This window comes from Solanum lycopersicum, chromosome 10, assembly GCF_036512215.1.
Source record: "Solanum lycopersicum chromosome 10, SLM_r2.1".
NCBI classification, from domain to species: Eukaryota; Viridiplantae; Streptophyta; class Magnoliopsida; order Solanales; family Solanaceae; genus Solanum; species Solanum lycopersicum.
The window spans coordinates 57,910,635-57,933,239 of record NC_090809.1 but is presented as its reverse complement, the minus strand read 5'-3'; the positions used below and the strand labels follow the sequence as shown (position 1 = coordinate 57,933,239).

General features: G+C 31.9%; 2 long non-coding RNA genes across 2 annotated transcripts; both read left to right on the top strand.

The window, feature by feature from the left end:
- The first annotated feature begins 333 nt into the window (after positions 1 to 333).
- LOC138339015 (uncharacterized) lies at positions 334 to 2,177 on the top strand. The gene is made up of 2 exons (XR_011211985.1): positions 334 to 961; positions 1,958 to 2,177. It is a non-coding gene; the product is annotated as an uncharacterized lncRNA (long non-coding RNA).
- Positions 2,178 to 18,494: 16,317 nt separating this feature from the next.
- On the top strand, positions 18,495 to 20,307 carry LOC138339020 (uncharacterized). The gene is made up of 2 exons (XR_011211993.1): positions 18,495 to 19,091; positions 20,088 to 20,307. It is a non-coding gene; the product is annotated as an uncharacterized lncRNA (long non-coding RNA).
- The last annotated feature ends 2,298 nt before the right edge of the window (positions 20,308 to 22,605 follow it).

Genomic DNA, 22,605 nt, shown 5'->3' with positions numbered 1-22,605 from the left:
AATGTTTTAAAATTCAAATGATTTTCAATTATATAAAAAATATTTTAATATATGTAGTTTTAATTAAATAGTAATTCCTAACCCTTCCTTAAACTTTAAATTCTAGCCTAGTCTATCATAATTTATTTCAATTCTAGCCACTTGAATTAGAGTTTTATTACAATCATAGCCTCTCTTTCATTTCAATTCTAGCCATTTTAATTGCAATTTTAACCATTTCACATCCAACCAAATCTGATTTCAATACATCTCAACTTTTAATCTCATCCGTCTATTTTATTAATCGAATCCTAGCCCTTCATTTCAAATTAGATCAACGGTTGTGATTAAATCTCTTATTTTCACAACACCAAAAGACCCAAAACCTAAAATTCCAACTCTCTTCCTAACCTCCCCCTCTCCAGCCGCCTCTCTCCCTCTCCTCCATTTTTCCAGCGAGGGAGGCTGCCGGACAGAAGCACCAGCAGCAGCTGTCCCTCTCCCGCCTCTCTCTCCCCCTTTCGTTTCTTCTCCTCTTCTTCTGCCTCCCTCTCCCCTAGAGCCTCCCTCTGCCTCTTCTGTTCTCCGGACAGAAACCAGCAGACCGGCAGAATCCCAAGCCACCAACAGCTGCCAGGCAGCCTGCAATAGCGGCAGCAACTCCGGCCAACACCACCGGCAGCCCGCGCAGCTGCAACGCCTGGAGAGGCACGCGCCAGCCAGGAGCTTCAAGGCGCCATGCCACCCTCTCTCTCTCCCCTGTTTTCTCCCCTCCTTCGTCTTTCTCCCCTCTCCCGTCGCGCCTTCTTCTCCCTCGCCCCATCCCCTCTTCTTCTCTTTTTCTCCAGCAGCAAGAAACAAAAGCAGCAGCAAACTTTAGTGAAGAAAACGACCGCCAGAAGCGCCGACAACGAGCAACCAACAGCAGGATTGTCCTCTGGCGAAGGCAAAATTCAGATGGATCTATTCAGATCCATCTTTGGTATTTCTTTTATCCATTATTACTTTGTCTATCCAATTCTCTCCGTTTGGGTTTTCATCATATTTTCCTTTTATTCTAATATGCTTATTATAACTTTGGTGTTTAAAATATGCATTGATCCGTATAGTTAATCTCTTTGGATTGATAATTATTTGACTTTTGTATTTGTGTTAATTTTCTAGTGCTCAAATTAATTAAGTTGGTTGAGAAAACTTGCATATTGTCCCTCCTTAAATGTTAATTGGTGAATTTAGCTTGCTTATGAAGGTAGATTATTTGATAATGGGTCAATGTCATTATAAAAAGTTTTTGAGTATATTTGATTTCATGAATGATAATAATCGTAAGTATGTTATTTTATTATGATTGATTTTTCCTACATGTTAGAACATGCTTAATTTGATGGATAAATCTTTGCTCATGTGATAAGATGAAAAACTAAGAAAAAAATTTCTTACTTGTTTATCTTTGGTAAAATTATATTTGACTCTTCTTATTTAAGGGAAATATTTTACTCTTATATGTTTATATTTGGTAACAGATTTTTAATATAAAATTTGATTTTGTCTCTTCCTTATTCACGGTAATAGATTATTTGTATTTATTTTATTTTTGGTGATGAAATATTCTTATAATTTTCTGATTTTAGCTCCCCTCTAAATTAAGGAAAATGGTTTAATAATTGATTCCTTAATTTATTTATTTCCCTTATTAAGTGCACCCCTCTTTGCTATATAAATAAGACCCCTTTTATTCATTATAAAAAAGGAACTCAGAATTCATACAATCATTCACTCTCAATCACAAATTCTCTCATCATTCTTCATTCTCCCATTGCTCTCTTTCCACTCTAAATACATAAAGATTTCGATAAACATTCAAGTGCTCTTCTTCGCTATCTTGCTTTGTGCTTTTGTTCGAGTAAAGGTTGGATCAACTTGCTTTTCATTGCTACCATTCCTAATCTACTCAACCATTATTTGACTGCTTTAACAGGTTTCAAACTTGAAGTTCAAGTTGAAGATCAACCGTGAAGAAAGATTTATTTGTTTTTTTTTCTTCTTATTTTATTTATTCGAATGTTGTAACATTTGTAACTCTAAAACTCATATATAAATTTATTTGGGGGATCGTTTAGGGGAGGGGGATTTATATGCCTACTTGTTCATTATTTTTTCTTTCTTTCTTTTAAAAAAAAAGTTAGAAATCATGCCTATAGGTTTATCTTTAACAACCTAGAATTATCGTTTGTAGGTGTTATAATCTAACCATTTTTCAATTTGCTTGACGCTTTGTTAATAAGTCTTAAAAAAAATAATAACTAAATTCCATTAACTTTTGAATGTTAAAATCAAATCATAATAATTTAGTAGGCTGATTAGGTGTTATAACTTTTAGCATTGTCTTGTCATGCCTAAAGATTAATTTGTTCATATCATTTACATTCACAAAATTATGCATATGTGTTACTTTTTTTGAACACCTAGAAATCATGTCTATAGGCTTGTAAATAAATTTTAACTTATCCATAAAAAAAAAATGTTTGTGCATATTTGTGTCCTCCCCCTAAAATTAGTTAATAATATTTAATTAGTAATTTTATTTGTCTTCTTGAAGATTTCCGCATTCATGAAACAATACGTTATTTTTTTAAAAAAAAATAATAATGATAATAAATTAAAATCATTTCATGCATTTAACAAATTACTTGGCTTTTAAATATATTTCATATCAAATTTTGCAACATATTTTTCTTAAAAAAAGTCATTATTCAATCTTTCTTTAAAACTTTGGATTGATTATGACATTGTTTATTTTCAAAAAATAAATTATAAGCACTATCTCCTAACCTATCGTTAGTGGGAAAGTCAAAAGAACTACGAGGTCTAGTTCCAATTTTTAAAGGGAAACTTACATAAATATACTAAAATAAAAAAATATTTACCATTTATAGCAATAATATCTTTTTTTCACTTGATCACTTTTAATTCATTTTTAATACAAGTTTAATACATATTACAAATAACAATTTATTATTCATATATAATACAAATTTTAATAATGGATAATACATTTAGCACACATTTTAATACACTTATAATACAATATGTCAAATTTTTAACAAACAAACATAATATATTTTAAAAAACAATTATAATTCATATATATTGCATACATAATTCACTTTTAATTCATATTGTAGATTTGACATAGCATCGTTATAAATGGTAATAAATAAAAAGTATTGCTAAAATCAGTAATTATTTATTAAAATGTACTAATTTATGTAATTTTTCCATTTTTAAACCCGACGCGTCCCCGGAAGTACCACCTACCCATGAATTTCAAAAGAAATTATGTGCATTTATATGTAAATGTTTATGTGCCTACGTGTAAACTAAATCTTTTAAATCTTTTTTCAAAAACATAAACTATTTTTTAGACCGACCTCAAATCAAAATTGTTTCTATGGTGGAGGAGCGCGGTCATCAATATCGTGGCATCATCCCTATAAAGAAACAAACATTTTTAAAAAAAAAATCATATTCAAAACTTGCTCAATTTTCAAAACATTACTTTCTCACATATTAATTGCTTAATATTACAAACTTTGTTTATAACATAGTCTCATATGCTTAAATAAAAATAAAACTTGATTATTTATTTATTGCTATCACCTAGCCTTGCATGCTCAAATTGATGAAAAATAAATAAAATAGTATTAATTGTTTTATATCACTTAGAAAGATTAAATAAATTAATAAATGAAGTGACCTTGATTGCTAATTGTAACCCCACATAGATTGCATGAGATACGGTCGGGACCCACACTTGTGGACCTCGAGGGATGCCTAACACCTTCCCCTCGAGGTAATTTGAACCCTTACCCTAATCTCTGGCTCGTTGACCTTAGTTAGACTTAAGTTAGATAGGTTCCGTAACGCGCCTTAATTCGTTAGGTGGCGACTCCTCAAACTCGAAAATCCCAAAAGAGTTGTTAGGTCGTGCACAAAACCCGTTTTCTGCGAAAATGGGGCACGATAGTATGTTTTGTCGTTTGCCTGGATTCGTGCATGCCAATTTAAGGATGAAGCTTGTCAACAGCTTCAGCCTATCTCAGCCATCACACATTAAATTCTTCTTGCATTGCCTATCTCACTTTAAAATGGACCTTTTATCCCTCTAGTTCGTAGTGCTATTCCCAGTGAGGTCCTTGGGTATGCATTTTATCGTTTGTGTTGGTAGATATTCAACTAACTAATGGACTTTGTATGCCTGAATTTAATGATCCATGTTCGTTTACTGCCTGCTTTAGTGATAAATTTTCTTAATGACAAACATGAGTTGCTACTGTTTAGGCTTAGTTTGTTTGCTAGCATTGATTAATTTTTAGTTTGGGTTTCATTCGGCCTTTTCTAAAGTTATATGTGTTTCTTTTATTTGCGTTCCATTCGAAATACATCTGGTTTACATCATTGTTCATATGCTAATTTACTTCTATTTTATTAAATGTGAAACTCCTCTCAAGTCCTTATGGACTCCATTCCAACTCGTTGCATTCTCTTGTTGAGCCGTAAAAGCTCAAAACATATTCTTCGAGTCGTAGACCCCCTCAAAACTGGCGTACAGGTTAAACACAAAAATAAATGAGCTGCTGGAAATTAATTTACAGGTAGGAAGACCAGCAGCTTCAGTGCTGGAAAATCAAGTCTGCAGATTTGAGCAGCAGTATACATATTGTATACATATTTTATACCATGATATAAAGGTCAAAATGTGCACAGGATGCCTAATCCGAAATCTAGGTTGATGGCGGTGAAAATAAGCTGCTGGAAAGGGACTTTCAACTTTCGAAAGTTGAAAAATAGGCTGATATACAACCTGTATACACGAGTATACAGGCGCGTAATACTTTAAATATGGGTAAAAAATATGAATTGCAGTTTAACTACAGGGACGCCAATTTTAATTAAAATACGGGATTAGGATAATGAATACGTGCGTAGGGTACGACCCGTATATAGTGGTATACATTTTTGGGCAGCGATATACATTTGTTAAACAGGTTAAAAAATGATACAGGTACAAATACGCAGAAATAATATGGGAAATACAGGGTGAATAGCGAGAAACTCGTATTCAAACAAATATACGTATATCCTATTGCTTTTCCAAAATGGACTGGATAAGTACAGTATACATCAATTCGTATATCCTATTGTTTTTCCAGGAAATTGGGCCAAGGGCCCTTCAGCGGGTTTTTTTAATATAGGCCAAAAGGCCAATGTTCTTTTTGCAGGATTTTTAAAATAAAAATAACACTCCACACATTTAAGATGATATGTATCAAGTTATAAACTTACTTTTTAAAAATAAACTACCTATAGCAAATTATTATCGAATTATAGCATATCAATAAAAATATATTGATTAAAAAAATTATAAATAATTCTTGAAATAATAATTAATTTGTTTAAATAATTACTTTTATTTTTTCAGTTACCTATTTTAAACTAAACACTTTAAAATTTTACTGATTAGTTATACAGTTACCTTTTACAGTTTTAACTTTTAAAATAAATAACAAACTATTATTAATTAAATTTCATATTATATAGTTACCTTTTTAAAGACAAAAACTAAATAATAGGGATTTGATTTTAATTTACACCCTATTTTACAATTACCCTATAACTACCCACTCCCATTTAAATCAATACACTACAAATTTTCCCCAATACACTCAATCTTCCCTCACACGCCTAAAACATCATCTTTCCCAAATCCCCTTGTTGTTCCCCAAATCTTCCCATATCCCTCACATATCAGTTCATCCCCAAAATCAAACATCCATACTATGTTCCTATAGAATGGCGAAGAAATGTAGTGAAACTCCATGTAAAAGTAGAAGATTGGTCGATGAATCAAGGTTTGAGGACTTTCATGCTCCTTCATTCAACATTTTGTCACAAACTCAAACACAAAAATCAACTGGAAAAGAGAAGTTTAGGTCAGTGAAATCGAAGATGGAAAAAAAACAAAAACAAATAGGCAAAGGAAAGAGGGAAGAAGAGGAAAGGAAAATAAATTCAAACATCATCTGAGTCCGAGTTTGATTTTGCTTACGAATTAATAAAGATGGAAAAAAATAAAAACAAAAGAGGCAAAGAAAGAGGGAATAAGAGGAAAGAAAAAGAAATTCAAGCATCATCTGAATTCGAGTTTGATTTTGCTGACAAATTAATAAATACAAAATCACAAAAAGCAAAAGGCATTGAAATTGGTAGATCAGAGATAGACCACATATAAACCAAAACAAGTTGTTAAGGTCAGAAAAAGATTTTTTCAAATTTCAATTAAAATGTACTGTTTAAGTCTGTTTAATTTTGATTTTATTTGTCAATAGCATAGTACATGAAATTTATATGATTTATATATGAGTTGAGTTTTTAGTATTGTGTATTATAATTATATATGAATATTGTATGATTTAATGTAGTATGACTTGTGAATATATAGTTGAATTACAACAAAATATGATTTTTGATAAAAAATAATGTATTGATGTTGTATGATTTTGTGTATAAATTAATTATTATATTTCACTATAGGAATGTATGCATTAATGTATTAACTTTGTATGCTATGTGTATGAAATGCTATATTGTCTATTACAATATCAGTGTATGAATAATGTATTAGTGTTGTATGTCGTATATTTTTTACTATTATTATAAGTATTAAAGCTATGTATTTTATGTTCTGATTTTGATGTATGAATTAATGTAGTGGTAGTAGTTTATAGTTTAAAAGTCATAAATTATTTTTAAAAAAAAAATTAAATATGTACTAATATTGTATGCATTGTGTATGAACTGATGTACAATTTTTGTATGTTGTGTATGAATTGAATTGACTGTCCATTTAACATAGTAGTGTATATATGATTTTATTTGACATTATATAGTATGATAAACATATTAATTTAATTTTACCAATTTTATAGGAAAAGAAGATACAAACACATTTGTCTTCATGTATTAACATTAATGTGTTTGCGGATCTGTTGACCTTCCTAGGTCAAGACAAGTTTCAACAATTCTTACAAGAAACACCGTTTGAATTTTTTTATGATTTGCATAACATAAAAATCTGATGTCAGATGTTACGACATATATTTCTTCTTGAAACTGAAAATGACAAGGATGGCATGTTTGTTATGAATGTAAATGGTACAAAGTTACATCTTGGGTTAAAAGAATTTGTTGTTGTAACTGGTCTGAAATGTGGACCAATTTCAAATTTTGTATCTGATCCTATCATATAATTAATAAAAACTTCATACACATTTAATATATCATTCACTGACATATACACTATTTCAATTAAACAAAAAGAATATAGTTTCTATACAAAATTAATACAAAATCTATATTATAATTTCAACAGAAACATGTATTGTAAGTTCAACAAGTATAGACTTTCATACACAATTGATACAATTTTCTTATAAATTTCATACACAATTAATACAATTTTCATACTTCATCAGTACACATAATTATATCTTCTTACTTTTTAAATATTATCTAAGCAGGTTTTACCATTAAATACAAATTTTATATAATTCTCAGACATTATTAATATATTTGTAATACTTCACCTGTACAAAGAATTATATCTAATTCTTATTTGTCTAGTTAATAAACACACTGTACGTTTTTCTAATTTCTTCACTAATCAATTAACACGCGAATCTTCAATCTAATTACAACTCAAACACATTTATATTTACTTATCATTTTTCAAAATATGCTATACGTAACCTGATTGTTTTCCAAAAAAAAAAGAACATACAAACTATATTTTAGATCTAACAATAATAGTAAAAAATCGGACACTTTATGCATGTACAAAACAACAAATATAATTTAAATCAACAATTCATAATTAAAACAAACAAATCATAATTAAAATCAATTTGATGAATTCCACTTTCCACAATGTTTAATTAATATCGACACAATGTTCTCCATCAAATTAAATCAAATTGTTTCCAATGCCAAAATTTATTCAACTACTAATAAAAAATGAAAATAAAATCTGCATATCTCAAAAAAAATTGTGAAATTTTGGAAAACAAAATGACATGTACGTTCATGCCAATCTGGTAGAGTTTTTTAAGGAATTAAATCAAAAATTAATATCATTTAAACTAATTTGAGAGAATTAAGGCAACTAACTAATCTAAAAAAAATTAAAATCCCTTAAAACGTGCTAATTTATTAACAATAATTAATATTATATTTAATTTATTTAATAAAAGATCCCATTTTCCATTATTAATTTGTCCATTTTTTTAATTTATTTTTTATTTTAACAACTCTTTTTAATAATTTACAATTAACATTATATATTTTTTTTAAATGCTATAGCTTGAGATATCAAATGTTATACAATGAAATTCAAACTCTAATGTTGTAACTCGAGAATATTACTATAAAAAAATGTTATATGCCTAATTTACACATTTTTAAATTGTTAAAAAGGGGCCCAAATTTAAGTGATTTAGTTTAGGACAGGTGGGCCAAGGCCCAACGGAATGAATTTGGGCAATCAAGCCCAAGTTCAAATATTTTTCCCTCTTTATTTATTATTTGTTTGATTTAATTAATATTTTGGTAGAATTTTAATAATCTCCTAAAGGGCATCCATTTTTCATTATTTTAAATTGTACTATTTTATTTACTTATTTTGTTAAGTTTGGTCACCATTTAGTTTTTAAAGTTAATTCCCTCTAATTATTTCCCTTTAGAAATAAAATAAAAATGGAATAAAATATGTTAAAACAAATTTTCTCATTACTTGGTTAAAAAATTTTATTTTACAAAGTCATTTGGTCAAATCGCCGGTCAACCGCAAGTTAGCGGGCATCACGAGGGCCTAACACCTTCTCGGGATGTACATTTGAACTTCGAACCTTTTCAATTGATTTTTAATCTATTTTTAGATCTTTTGAATTTTTTCTTGATTTTATCAAAAATCAAGTGGCGACTCCAAAATTTGAAAAGTCGATTTTTCTTAAATAATAAAATTAATTGATTTTTCGAAACCTAATTATTTTTTACCTTTTTTAAACAAATTAGTATTTTTTTAAAATAAAACAGATGCTTGGTCATAGGAAAGTCGCCCTCGACTTGTTAAAGGAGTTTGATATTCTAGGCCTATCTCATGTGTCTTCTCCTTTAGACCAAATTGTCAAACTAGGCTTCTCAAGAAGGTAAAATGGTCTGATGGACCGTCGTACCTGTATGCGTTTGTATTTTAGACCTTACTTTGAACTTGTCAACTGAACCCTCCAACTCAATAAAACTTAACATTTTAAATTTCTTTGACCATTGATCAGGTCTACGTGTCAACTTAATTAATGAGTTGGACAAATACGTGATTCCACGCGCAAAAAAGAGCGTGAACCTAAAAATTTTGATTTCAAATAATTAAAAGAAAAAGAAAATTAAAATAAAAACAAGAAAAAAATTAAAAACAAATGTTTCACTTCTCTCTTTATAATTTCCCCCACCCATCCCCCTTTTTCCCATCTTCAACCATCATTTTTCCCATTCTTCCCCACCAAGACCTTCATTTCACTCTTTCTCCCCTTCCTTGCTCCTTTCCAAATTTTTTTTTCTATTCTTTTTTTCGTTTTGTGTTCCCCACAAATTAAAAACGAAATTGTGCGAAAAAAATAAAAAAAATATATGATAAACCTAGTTTTCGAAAGAAATACTTCTAATGAGTATTGACCTCTTTTGTTGTCAAAGTTATTCTTTATTTTTCATTTTGTCATTTTTGTAGACAACATCTGATAGTTTTGAATAGTGAAAAGTAATTTTTTAATATCTTTATGAAATTAGATGAAGTGTATTGTGTAAAATTGTATGCAAATATTAAGATACGTTAAGCTATTTTAATGGTGATTCATTGACATCAATGGAGGAAACGGTTTTAGAAGTTGTTCAAGTAAGAATGAAGGGAATAATGGTGTGAAAATGAAGAAACAATAATTTTTTTAAGAAAATAAATAATAAATGACGTGCTATATAAAATCTAATTTGGATAATGACATGTCATTTTTATTGGGCGTTTGAAGTTCACACAAAGCCGAAGGGGTTTAGGTATTGAGTTTTATTGAGTTAAACGTTCGGTTGACAAAATGCTAAGTTAGAAGGTCTAGAATACAAACTCATACAAGCAAAATGGTCTATCAGACAATTTCGCCCGATCCAATTGTTGATCCTACTTTGTATCGACATCTTTCCCCCGCCTCTCTCTCCCCCTTTCGTTTCTTCTCCTCTTCTTCTTTATCCCTCTCTCTGCCTCCCTCTGCCTCTTCTGTTCTCCGGACAGCAACCAGCAGACCGACAGAATCCCAGGCCACTAGCAGCTGCCAGGCAGCCTGCAATAGCGATAGCAACTCCGGCCAACACCACCGGCAGCCCGCGCAGCTGCAGCGCCTGGAGAGGCGCGCGCCAGCTAGCAGCTTCCAGACGCCACGCCACCCTCTCTCTCTCCCCTGTTTCCTCCCCTCCTTCGTCTTTCTCCCCTCTCCCGTCGCGCCTTCTTCTCCCTCGCCCCATCCCCTCTTCTTCTCTTTTTCTCCAGCAGCAAGAAACAAAAGCAGCAGCAAACTTTAGTGAAGAAAACGACCGCCAGCAACGCCGACAACGAGCAACCAACAGCAGGATTGACCTCCGGCGAAGGCAAAATTCGGATGGATCTATTAAGATCCATCTTTGGTATTTCTTTTATCCATTATTACTTTGTCTATCCAATTCTCTCCGTTTGGGTTTTCATCATATTTTCCTTTTATTCTAATATGCTTATTATAACTTTGGTGTTTAAAATATGCATTGATCCGTATAGTTAATCTCTTGGGATTGATAATTATTTGACTTTTGTATTTGTGTTAATTTTCTAGTGCTCAAATTCATTAAGTTGGTTGAGAAAACTTGCATATTGTCCCTCCTTAAATGTTAATTGGTGAATTTAGCTTGCTTATGAAGTTAGATTATTTGATAATGGGTCAATGTCATTATAAAAAAAATTTGAGTATATTTGATTTCATGAATGATAATAATCGTAAGTATGTTATTTTATTATGATTGATTTTTCCTACATGTTAGAACATGCTTAATTTGATGGATAAATCTTTGCTCATGTGATAAGATGGAAAACTAAGAAAAAAATTTCTTACTTGTTTATCTTTGGTAAAATTATATTTGACTCTTCTTATTTAAGGGAAATATTTTACTCTTATATGTTTATATTTGGTAACAGATTTTTAATATAAAATTTGATTTTGTCTCTTCCTTATTCAAGGTAAAAGATTATTTGTATTTATTTTATTTTTGGTGATGAAATATTCTTATAATTTTCTGATTTTAGCTCCCCTCTAAATTAAGGAAAATGGTTTAATAATTGATTCCTTAATTTATTTATTTCCTTTATTAAGTGCACCCCACTTTGCTATATAAATAAGACCCCTTTTATTCATTATAAAAAAGGAACTCAGAATTCATACAATCATTCACTCTCAATCACAAATTCTCTCATCATTCTTCATTCTCCCATTGCTCTCTTTCCACTCTAAATACATTAAGATTTCGATAAACATTCAAGTGCTCTTCTTCGCTATCTTGCTTTGTGCTTTTGTTCGAGTAAAGGTTGGATCAACTTGCTTTTCATTGCTACCATTCCTAATCTACTCAACCATTATTTGACTGCTTTAACAGGTTTCAAACTTGAAGTTCAAGTTGAAGATCAACCGTGAAGAAAGATTTATTTATTTATTTTCTTCTTATTTTATTTATTCAAATGTTGTAACATTTGTAACTCTAAAACTCATAAATAAATTTATTTGGGGGATCGTCTAGGGGAGGGGGATTTATATGCCTACTTGTTCATTATTTTTTTTCTTTCTTTTTTTAAAAAAAGTTAGAAATCATGCCTATAGGTTTATCTTTAACAACCTAGAATTATCGTTTTTAGGTGTTATAATCTAACCATTTTTCAATTTGCTTGACGCTTTGTTAATAAGTCTTAAAAAAAATAATAACTAGATTCCATTAACTTTTGAATGTTAAAATCAAATCATAATAATTTAGTAGGCTGATTAGGTGTTATAACTTTTTGCATTGTCTTGTCATGCCTAAAGATTAATTTGTTCATCTCATTTAGATTCACAAAATTATGCATATGTGTTACTTTTTTTGAACACCTAGAAATCATGTCTATAGGCTTGTAAATAATTTTTAACTTATCCATTAAAAAAAAAATTTGTTTGTGCATATTTGTGTCCGCCCCCTAAAATTAGTTAATATTATTTAATTAGTAATCTTATTTGTCTTCTTGAAGATTTCCGCATTCATGAAACAATACGTTATTTTTAAAAAAATAATAATAATGATAATAAATTAAAATCATTTCATGCATTTAACAAATTACTTGGCTTTTAAATATATTTCATATCAAAACTTTGCAACATATTTTTCTTAAAAAAAGTCATTATTCAATCTTTCTTTAAAACTTTGGACTGATTATGACATTGTTTATTTTCAAAAAATAAATTATAAGCACTATCTCCTAACCTATCGTTAGTGGGAAAGTCAAAAGAACTTCGAGGTCTAGTTCCAATTTTTAAACCTGACGCGTCCCCGGAAGTACCACCTACCCATGAATTTCAAAAGAAATTATGTGCATTTATATGTAAATGTTTATGTGCCTACGTGTAAACTAAATCTTTTAAATCATTTTTCAAAAACATAAACTATTTTTTAGACCGACCTCAAATCAAAATTGTTTCTATGGTGGAGGAGTGCGATCAACAATATCATGGCATCATCCCTATAAAGAAACAAACATTTTTAAAAAAAATCATATTCAAAACTTGCTCAATTTTCAAAACATTACTTTCTCACATATTAATTGCTTAATATTACAAACTTTGTTTATAACATAGTCTCATATGCTTAAATAAAAATAAAACTTGATTATTTATTTATTGTTATCACCTAGCCTTGCATGCTCAAATTGATGAAAAATAAATAAAATAGTATTAATTGTTTTATATCACTTAGCAAGATTAAATAAATTAATAAATGAAGTGACCTTGATTGCTAATTGTAACCCCACATAGATTACATGAGATACGGCCGGGACCCACACTTGTGAACCTCGAGGGATGCCTAACACCTTCCCCTCGAGGTAATTTGAACCCTTACCCTAATCTCTGGCTCGTTGACCTTAGTTAGACTTAAGTTAGATAGGTGCCCTAACGCGCCATAATTCGTTAGGTGGCGACTCCTCAAACTTGAAAATCCCAAAAGAGTTGTTAGGTCGTGCACAAAACCCGTTTTCTGCGAAAATGGGGCGCGACAGAATGGCGACTCCGCTGGGGATATTAGGTTCTTACCATTACATGTTTCATGCTTATTTATGTGGGGTTTACTTTATATTATTTATTTCATTATTCGCTAGGCTTTCATCATATTTAGTTATCATTTTATTGTCTTGTTTAATATGTTCTTTTCATGTTCCACCCCTTTTCCCCATTCTTATTTGTCTATTACCATGTTTCACATTCCCCCGTTTTCCTTATTTGTTTACTACATTTAATCTCATACTCTCTTTCCTTATTTGCGTGATTTTTATTTTTACACCTTTATATGTTTAAATTCCTTTTATTTAATTATGCTTATTTATTTATTGTTTTATAAAATGCTTATATGTTACAACTTTCCAATTTAAATGCTAAGTGTTTATTGCTTTGATAACTGGCATTCCGCTCATATTTCCTCAATTGGGACCCTCTCCTTTTTTCTATTTTTCGTGATGTTGTTCCTTTGCACCTCTCACAACTACTCCAATTCTATTCAAATACCCATTATAGAGAGTCGGCATATGCGTGGACGTAACGGATAGTTTTACTACCGCGAAACCACGAGCGTCTCACATAGAATCCCTTTCAAGTCCGTGTCAAGACAACTCTTAGAAGTCCTTGTTAGGTCATACATGCTGCATAAACCCTAGGTGGTTTGACCCTTGGTGTCAATCCATATAATTAGTAGCCACCCCTATTGTCTAAAGGGCCCCAACACCCTTTAGACAAATTGCATATTTATGTGTCAATTTGATCATCATATTTTTAAATCAAGTCATTATGTCAAAATGGAGTTAAAATCTTTCTTTGACTCTAAACTTCAAATTGGCAAAGTATAACTTGAATCAATTATGTGACCTTATTCTATTAACTATTATAATTGTCCACTTTGAGCTTATTGTGTCATTCATCTGAAATTATAATTTTGGCTCACTATATAATAACTCAGTTTTGTGTTGATTTATTTCTTTGACTAAAGGTTGTCTAGTATTTGGATTTTGGCTCGACTAAGAACCTGCAATATGACAAATATGTTCAACCTTCGAAAAAATCACCCCTCTTCTCGTCCACAACAAAGTACCTTTTGGACTATCTCTCCTCATTCTATTCCTACTCACACCCTTTCTCAACAAAGGTCTCCAACACGCTTCAACTTTGATGCTTCACAATATGAGGGAATAGATGACAAAATAGAGAAGTCTAAGCTAGATGAACTGCAGCGGAAAATGCATGAATTGGAGAAAAAGGTAAATGGAGGACTACACTCAATACCTGCTCATGACCTGAAGAATAAAAACTTATGTCTACACCAAGGAGTGGAATTACCGTCGGGATTTAAAATTCCAAAATTCAACATGTTCGACGGACATGGGTATCCAATGGCACATCTCAAAGATTTTTGCAGCAGGCTAGTTGGCTTAGAAAACAATGAACCTCTCCTAATGAGGTTATTTATTCAAAGCTTATCAGGAATAGCCTTCACTTGGTACGTCAAACAAGACTTTGACAAATGGACCGCATGGGAAGACATGGCTCGAGACTTTGTGGAACAATACAAGTTTAATAAAAAGGTTGACCCTACAATGTTAAATTTGATCAAATTGAAGAAATTAAGTCATGAATCTTTTGAGGAATATGTCATACGATGGAGAATGGAAGCCTCCAAGATACGTCACTTACCGCATGAAGAGGAGTTGGTCCAAACTCTCATCAGATCACTTGAGGGTATATACTACAAAACCCTATTCTTTGCTGGTATTCAAAGTTTCGACAGTCTAATTCAAATTGGAAAAAAGTTAGAATATGGCATTCAGTCTGGAAGAATTGGTGATACACAAAAATCTTTTCAAGTCCTGAAAGACTCATTAGATGAAAGGAACGAAGATGCATCTACCTATATACCTCCGAAACAAAGAAATCAGAATATTGAGCAAATTCATACTATTCTTAAGCCTTCCAACCCTCAGGTATCTCAACATAAGGTGAGGAAACCTCGTGTCTTCACTCCCTTAAGGGAAAATTTGACCGACATTTTCCAGAGATTATGGGCTATAGGACTTCTAAGACCAATAAATTGATGGATTCCCAAGCACTCTACTTCAAACTTTGATCTATCCAAAAATTGTGTCTATCATTCAGAAATTCAAGGGCATGACGCCGAAGAATGTGCAGCATTGAGAAATAAGATTCAAAATATGATTGAAAAAGGAAAAATTATAGTGCAACAAGGACGACAAAACAACAATTGCAATCCTTCTATGGCGAATACATTCATCGTTCTAGGAGATCCTACAAAGATGTACGTTAGGCACTTGACAAGAAAGCGTAAATCACATCAGAGAAATTGATATGGACAAGACTCTTATGAATAAAGTTGGTTTTATTGTTCTCAGACCTTATGCCCAAAGCCTTCCCCAATTCTTTCATTTTTCCTTGTAATTCTGAACTACGTTTGACCTGATTTCCTTTTTGGATACGTAGGCAACCCTTGATGGGTCCGGTCTCTATCAAATAAATTTTTTTTCTTTCCCATGGTCATTAAAAACACTTCTTTACAAATTTAAATCTAGACTAATTGACAATCCATGAACATAATTAACACTTGAATTCGAAGTCGAGCCTTATTGTCCAAATACAAGACAATCACTTTCCTTGGAACTTACAATTTTTTTCTTTGAGTGAAGCAGGATCAAAATTCCTTACTAATAAACTGGGGCAGAATTTTTGAGGAAACCTCAAAAATTTTCATAAAGATGTTTGAAAAAAGCGAGTATATATCTTATACTCTAAACTGGGACAGAAATTTTTGAGAAATTCTCAAAAATTTCATCACAACGGAATGCAACTCTAAAGGCAAAACAAGCACAGGTATGACCCTCTCTCGCCTTTTGAATTTATGATTTTTCTCTGGATGCAGGAATAAATTATATATGAGCGTACTGTCTTATATAGGAGCTACTATGTAAGTCATACTATCCTCAGATTATTTTTGAAGTGGCTGTTATCAACTTTCTTCTACGATTGACTGAATATATATTTTAGCTCTCCCGCCTTATTATAATATGATATTTAGGCTCGTCTGCCTTACAATACGACATTTAGGCTCGTCTGCCTTACAATGCGACATTTAGGCTCTTCCGCCTTACAATAGGATATTTAGGATCATCTGCCTTACAATACGATGTTTAGGCTCGTCTGCCTTACAATACGACATTCAGGTTCTTCCGCCTTACAATAGGATGTTTAGGCTCTTCCGCCTTACAATGGGATATTTAGGCTCGTCTGCCATACAATACGACATTCAGGTTCTTCCGCCTTACAATAGGATGTTTAGGCTCTTCCGCCTTACAATAGGGTATTTAGGCTCGTCTGTCTTACAATACGATGTTTAGGCTCGTCTGCCTTACAATACGACATTTAGGCTCGTCTGCCTTACAATGCGACATTTAGGCTCTTCCGCCTTACAATAGGATATTTAGGATCATCTGCCTTACAATACGATGTTTAGGCTCGTCTGCCTTACAATACGACATTCAGGTTCTTCCGCCTTACAATAGGATGTTTAGGCTCTTCCGCCTTACAATGGGATATTTAGGCTCGTCTGCCATACAATACGACATTCAGGTTCTTCCGCCTTACAATAGGATGTTTAGGCTCTTCCGCCTTACAATAGGATATTTAGGCTCATCTGCCTTACAATACGATGTTTAGGCTCGTCTGCCTTACAATACGACATTTAGGCTCTTCCGCCTTACAGTAGGATGTTTAGGCTTTTCCACCTTAAAATATGATGTTTAGGCTCGTCCGCATTTAAAAGACGTTTAGACTCTCCTTGCAACCAGACATTTTGCTTATATTATTATATGTTTATACTATCAAATATTTTGGAGTTTGATGTTATTCTTCAAAGATGGGTTTCAATCCTTAAAGAAGTTAAAGGCCGTCAAGGCTTGCACTACGTCTCAAAGCAGATACGCTCCTTATCACCTCTTGTCATTTATTTAGAACTCATTTTTATCATTATTGGTCATACTTTATCTATTCATAAGCTAACATTTTATCTAGAATTTGCAGATATAATCGATCGCCCCTTGATTACAATTATCATGTTATCCTCTATCACAACAAAGACTCTACCAATTCTTCGCTTTTCATACTCCGAACCCTTGCTCAAATATTGATAACCTCACTCTATCATGCTCTTCCTGCTTCTCTGTCATGCTCTTTTAACCTCTCAATCGTTTTTTTTTCTCGCCGCTCTAATCTTATCCATTCAAGCCGATATCGTGCCTTCTGAATACCTTAGCGCTCTTTAAACTTTTAAGAGTTTCATTTGCTCTTGAATCTAGAACTACACACGACCTGATTCTCGTATAACAAGAGATATGTAGGCGACTTAAAACCAAAGTCTCGGTCGTACCTTTTTTCAACTCTATATCATTTCAATTGACCCCACTAACATCTGTCGTCGGTCGGACAAAATCGGCTACTAAGTCAACGTTGGTTGCCTGACAATTCATTCTTCATTCTCAATCAACCAAGGGGCAGCTGTTGACACCCAATTTTGACCGACCTTTGACCATTTTAAGAATACTATTCGATTAAGTACGTATTTTAAATTTTAGAATTTTTAGCCGACTTTGCTTGAAAATCATATGTTTTAGTATGTTTTACTTTATAAAGTTATCGTAAATATTATTAAAATATTTTAAAATTATTAATGAATTCCAAATGTTTTAAAATTCAAATGATTTTCAATTATATAAAAAATATTTTAATATATGTAGTTTTAATTAAATAGTAATTCCTAACCCTTCCTTAAACTTTAAATTCTAGCCTAGTCTATCATAATTTATTTCAATTCTAGCCACTTGAATTAGAGTTTTATTACAATCATAGCCTCTCTTTCATTTCAATTCTAGCCATTTTAATTGCAATTTTAACCATTTCACATCCAACCAAATCTGATTTCAATACATCTCAACTTTTAATCTCATCCGTCTATTTTATTAATCGAATCCTAGCCCTTCATTTCAAATTAGATCAACGGTTGTGATTAAATCTCTTATTTTCACAACACCAAAAGACCCAAAACCTAAAATTCCAACTCTCTTCCTAACCTCCCCCTCTCCAGCCGCCTCTCTCCCTCTCCTCCATTTTTCCAGCGAGGGAGGCTGCCGGACAGAAGCACCAGCAGCAGCTGTCCCTCTCCCGCCTCTCTCTCCCCCTTTCGTTTCTTCTCCTCTTCTTCTGCCTCCCTCTCCCCTAGAGCCTCCCTCTGCCTCTTCTGTTCTCCGGACAGAAACCAGCAGACCGGCAGAATCCCAAGCCACCAACAGCTGCCAGGCAGCCTGCAATAGCGGCAGCAACTCCGGCCAACACCACCGGCAGCCCGCGCAGCTGCAACGCCTGGAGAGGCACGCGCCAGCCAGGAGCTTCAAGGCGCCATGCCACCCTCTCTCTCCCCCCTGTTTTCTCCCCTCCTTCGTCTTTCTCCCCTCTCCCGTCGCGCCTTCTTCTCCCTCGCCCCATCCCCTCTTCTTCTCTTTTTCTCCAGCAGCAAGAAACAAAAGCAGCAGCAAACTTTAGTGAAGAAAACGACCGCCAGAAGCGCCGACAACGAGCAACCAACAGCAGGATTGTCCTCTGGCGAAGGCAAAATTCAGATGGATCTATTCAGATCCATCTTTGGTATTTCTTTTATCCATTATTACTTTGTCTATCCAATTCTCTCCGTTTGGGTTTTCATCATATTTTCCTTTTATTCTAATATGCTTATTATAACTTTGGTGTTTAAAATATGCATTGATCCGTATAGTTAATCTCTTTGGATTGATAATTATTTGACTTTTGTATTTGTGTTAATTTTCTAGTGCTCAAATTAATTAAGTTGGTTGAGAAAACTTGCATATTGTCCCTCCTTAAATGTTAATTGGTGAATTTAGCTTGCTTATGAAGGTAGATTATTTGATAATGGGTCAATGTCATTATAAAAAGTTTTTGAGTATATTTGATTTCATGAATGATAATAATCGTAAGTATGTTATTTTATTATGATTGATTTTTCCTACATGTTAGAACATGCTTAATTTGATGGATAAATCTTTGCTCATGTGATAAGATGAAAAACTAAGAAAAAAATTTCTTACTTGTTTATCTTTGGTAAAATTATATTTGACTCTTCTTATTTAAGGGAAATATTTTACTCTTATATGTTTATATTTGGTAACAGATTTTTAATATAAAATTTGATTTTGTCTCTTCCTTATTCACGGTAATAGATTATTTGTATTTATTTTATTTTTGGTGATGAAATATTCTTATAATTTTCTGATTTTAGCTCCCCTCTAAATTAAGGAAAATGGTTTAATAATTGATTCCTTAATTTATTTATTTCCCTTATTAAGTGCACCCCTCTTTGCTATATAAATAAGACCCCTTTTATTCATTATAAAAAAGGAACTCAGAATTCATACAATCATTCACTCTCAATCACAAATTCTCTCATCATTCTTCATTCTCCCATTGCTCTCTTTCCACTCTAAATACATAAAGATTTCGATAAACATTCAAGTGCTCTTCTTCGCTATCTTGCTTTGTGCTTTTGTTCGAGTAAAGGTTGGATCAACTTGCTTTTCATTGCTACCATTCCTAATCTACTCAACCATTATTTGACTGCTTTAACAGGTTTCAAACTTGAAGTTCAAGTTGAAGATCAACCGTGAAGAAAGATTTATTTGTTTTTTTTTCTTCTTATTTTATTTATTCGAATGTTGTAACATTTGTAACTCTAAAACTCATATATAAATTTATTTGGGGGATCGTTTAGGGGAGGGGGATTTATATGCCTACTTGTTCATTATTTTTTCTTTCTTTCTTTTAAAAAAAAAGTTAGAAATCATGCCTATAGGTTTATCTTTAACAACCTAGAATTATCGTTTGTAGGTGTTATAATCTAACCATTTTTCAATTTGCTTGACGCTTTGTTAATAAGTCTTAAAAAAAATAATAACTAAATTCCATTAACTTTTGAATGTTAAAATCAAATCATAATAATTTAGTAGGCTGATTAGGTGTTATAACTTTTAGCATTGTCTTGTCATGCCTAAAGATTAATTTGTTCATATCATTTACATTCACAAAATTATGCATATGTGTTACTTTTTTTGAACACCTAGAAATCATGTCTATAGGCTTGTAAATAAATTTTAACTTATCCATAAAAAAAAAATGTTTGTGCATATTTGTGTCCTCCCCCTAAAATTAGTTAATAATATTTAATTAGTAATTTTATTTGTCTTCTTGAAGATTTCCGCATTCATGAAACAATACGTTATTTTTTTAAAAAAAAATAATAATGATAATAAATTAAAATCATTTCATGCATTTAACAAATTACTTGGCTTTTAAATATATTTCATATCAAATTTTGCAACATATTTTTCTTAAAAAAAGTCATTATTCAATCTTTCTTTAAAACTTTGGATTGATTATGACATTGTTTATTTTCAAAAAATAAATTATAAGCACTATCTCCTAACCTATCGTTAGTGGGAAAGTCAAAAGAACTACGAGGTCTAGTTCCAATTTTTAAAGGGAAACTTACATAAATATACTAAAATAAAAAAATATTTACCATTTATAGCAATAATATCTTTTTTTCACTTGATCACTTTTAATTCATTTTTAATACAAGTTTAATACATATTACAAATAACAATTTATTATTCATATATAATACAAATTTTAATAATGGATAATACATTTAGCACACATTTTAATACACTTATAATACAATATGTCAAATTTTTAACAAACAAACATAATATATTTTAAAAAACAATTATAATTCATATATATTGCATACATAATTCACTTTTAATTCATATTGTAGATTTGACATAGCATCGTTATAAATGGTAATAAATAAAAAGTATTGCTAAAATCAGTAATTATTTATTAAAATGTACTAATTTATGTAATTTTTCCATTTTTAAACCCGACGCGTCCCCGGAAGTACCACCTACCCATGAATTTCAAAAGAAATTATGTGCATTTATATGTAAATGTTTATGTGCCTACGTGTAAACTAAATCTTTTAAATCTTTTTTCAAAAACATAAACTATTTTTTAGACCGACCTCAAATCAAAATTGTTTCTATGGTGGAGGAGCGCGGTCATCAATATCGTGGCATCATCCCTATAAAGAAACAAACATTTTAAAAAAAAAAATCATATTCAAAACTTGCTCAATTTTCAAAACATTACTTTCTCACATATTAATTGCTTAATATTACAAACTTTGTTTATAACATAGTCTCATATGCTTAAATAAAAATAAAACTTGATTATTTATTTATTGCTATCACCTAGCCTTGCATGCTCAAATTGATGAAAAATAAATAAAATAGTATTAATTGTTTTATATCACTTAGAAAGATTAAATAAATTAATAAATGAAGTGACCTTGATTGCTAATTGTAACCCCACATAGATTGCATGAGATACGGTCGGGACCCACACTTGTGGACCTCGAGGGATGCCTAACACCTTCCCCTCGAGGTAATTTGAACCCTTACCCTAATCTCTGGCTCGTTGACCTTAGTTAGACTTAAGTTAGATAGGTTCCGTAACGCGCCTTAATTCGTTAGGTGGCGACTCCTCAAACTCGAAAATCCCAAAAGAGTTGTTAGGTCGTGCACAAAACCCGTTTTCTGCGAAAATGGGGCACGATAGTATGTTTTGTCGTTTGCCTGGATTCGTGCATGCCAATTTAAGGATGAAGCTTGTCAACAGCTTCAGCCTATCTCAGCCATCACACATTAAATTCTTCTTGCATTGCCTATCTCACTTTAAAATGGACCTTTTATCCCTCTAGTTCGTAGTGCTATTCCCAGTGAGGTCCTTGGGTATGCATTTTATCGTTTGTGTTGGTAGATATTCAACTAACTAATGGACTTTGTATGCCTGAATTTAATGATCCATGTTCGTTTACTGCCTGCTTTAGTGATAAATTTTCTTAATGACAAACATGAGTTGCTACTGTTTAGGCTTAGTTTGTTTGCTAGCATTGATTAATTTTTAGTTTGGGTTTCATTCGGCCTTTTCTAAAGTTATATGTGTTTCTTTTATTTGCGTTCCATTCGAAATACATCTGGTTTACATCATTGTTCATATGCTAATTTACTTCTATTTTATTAAATGT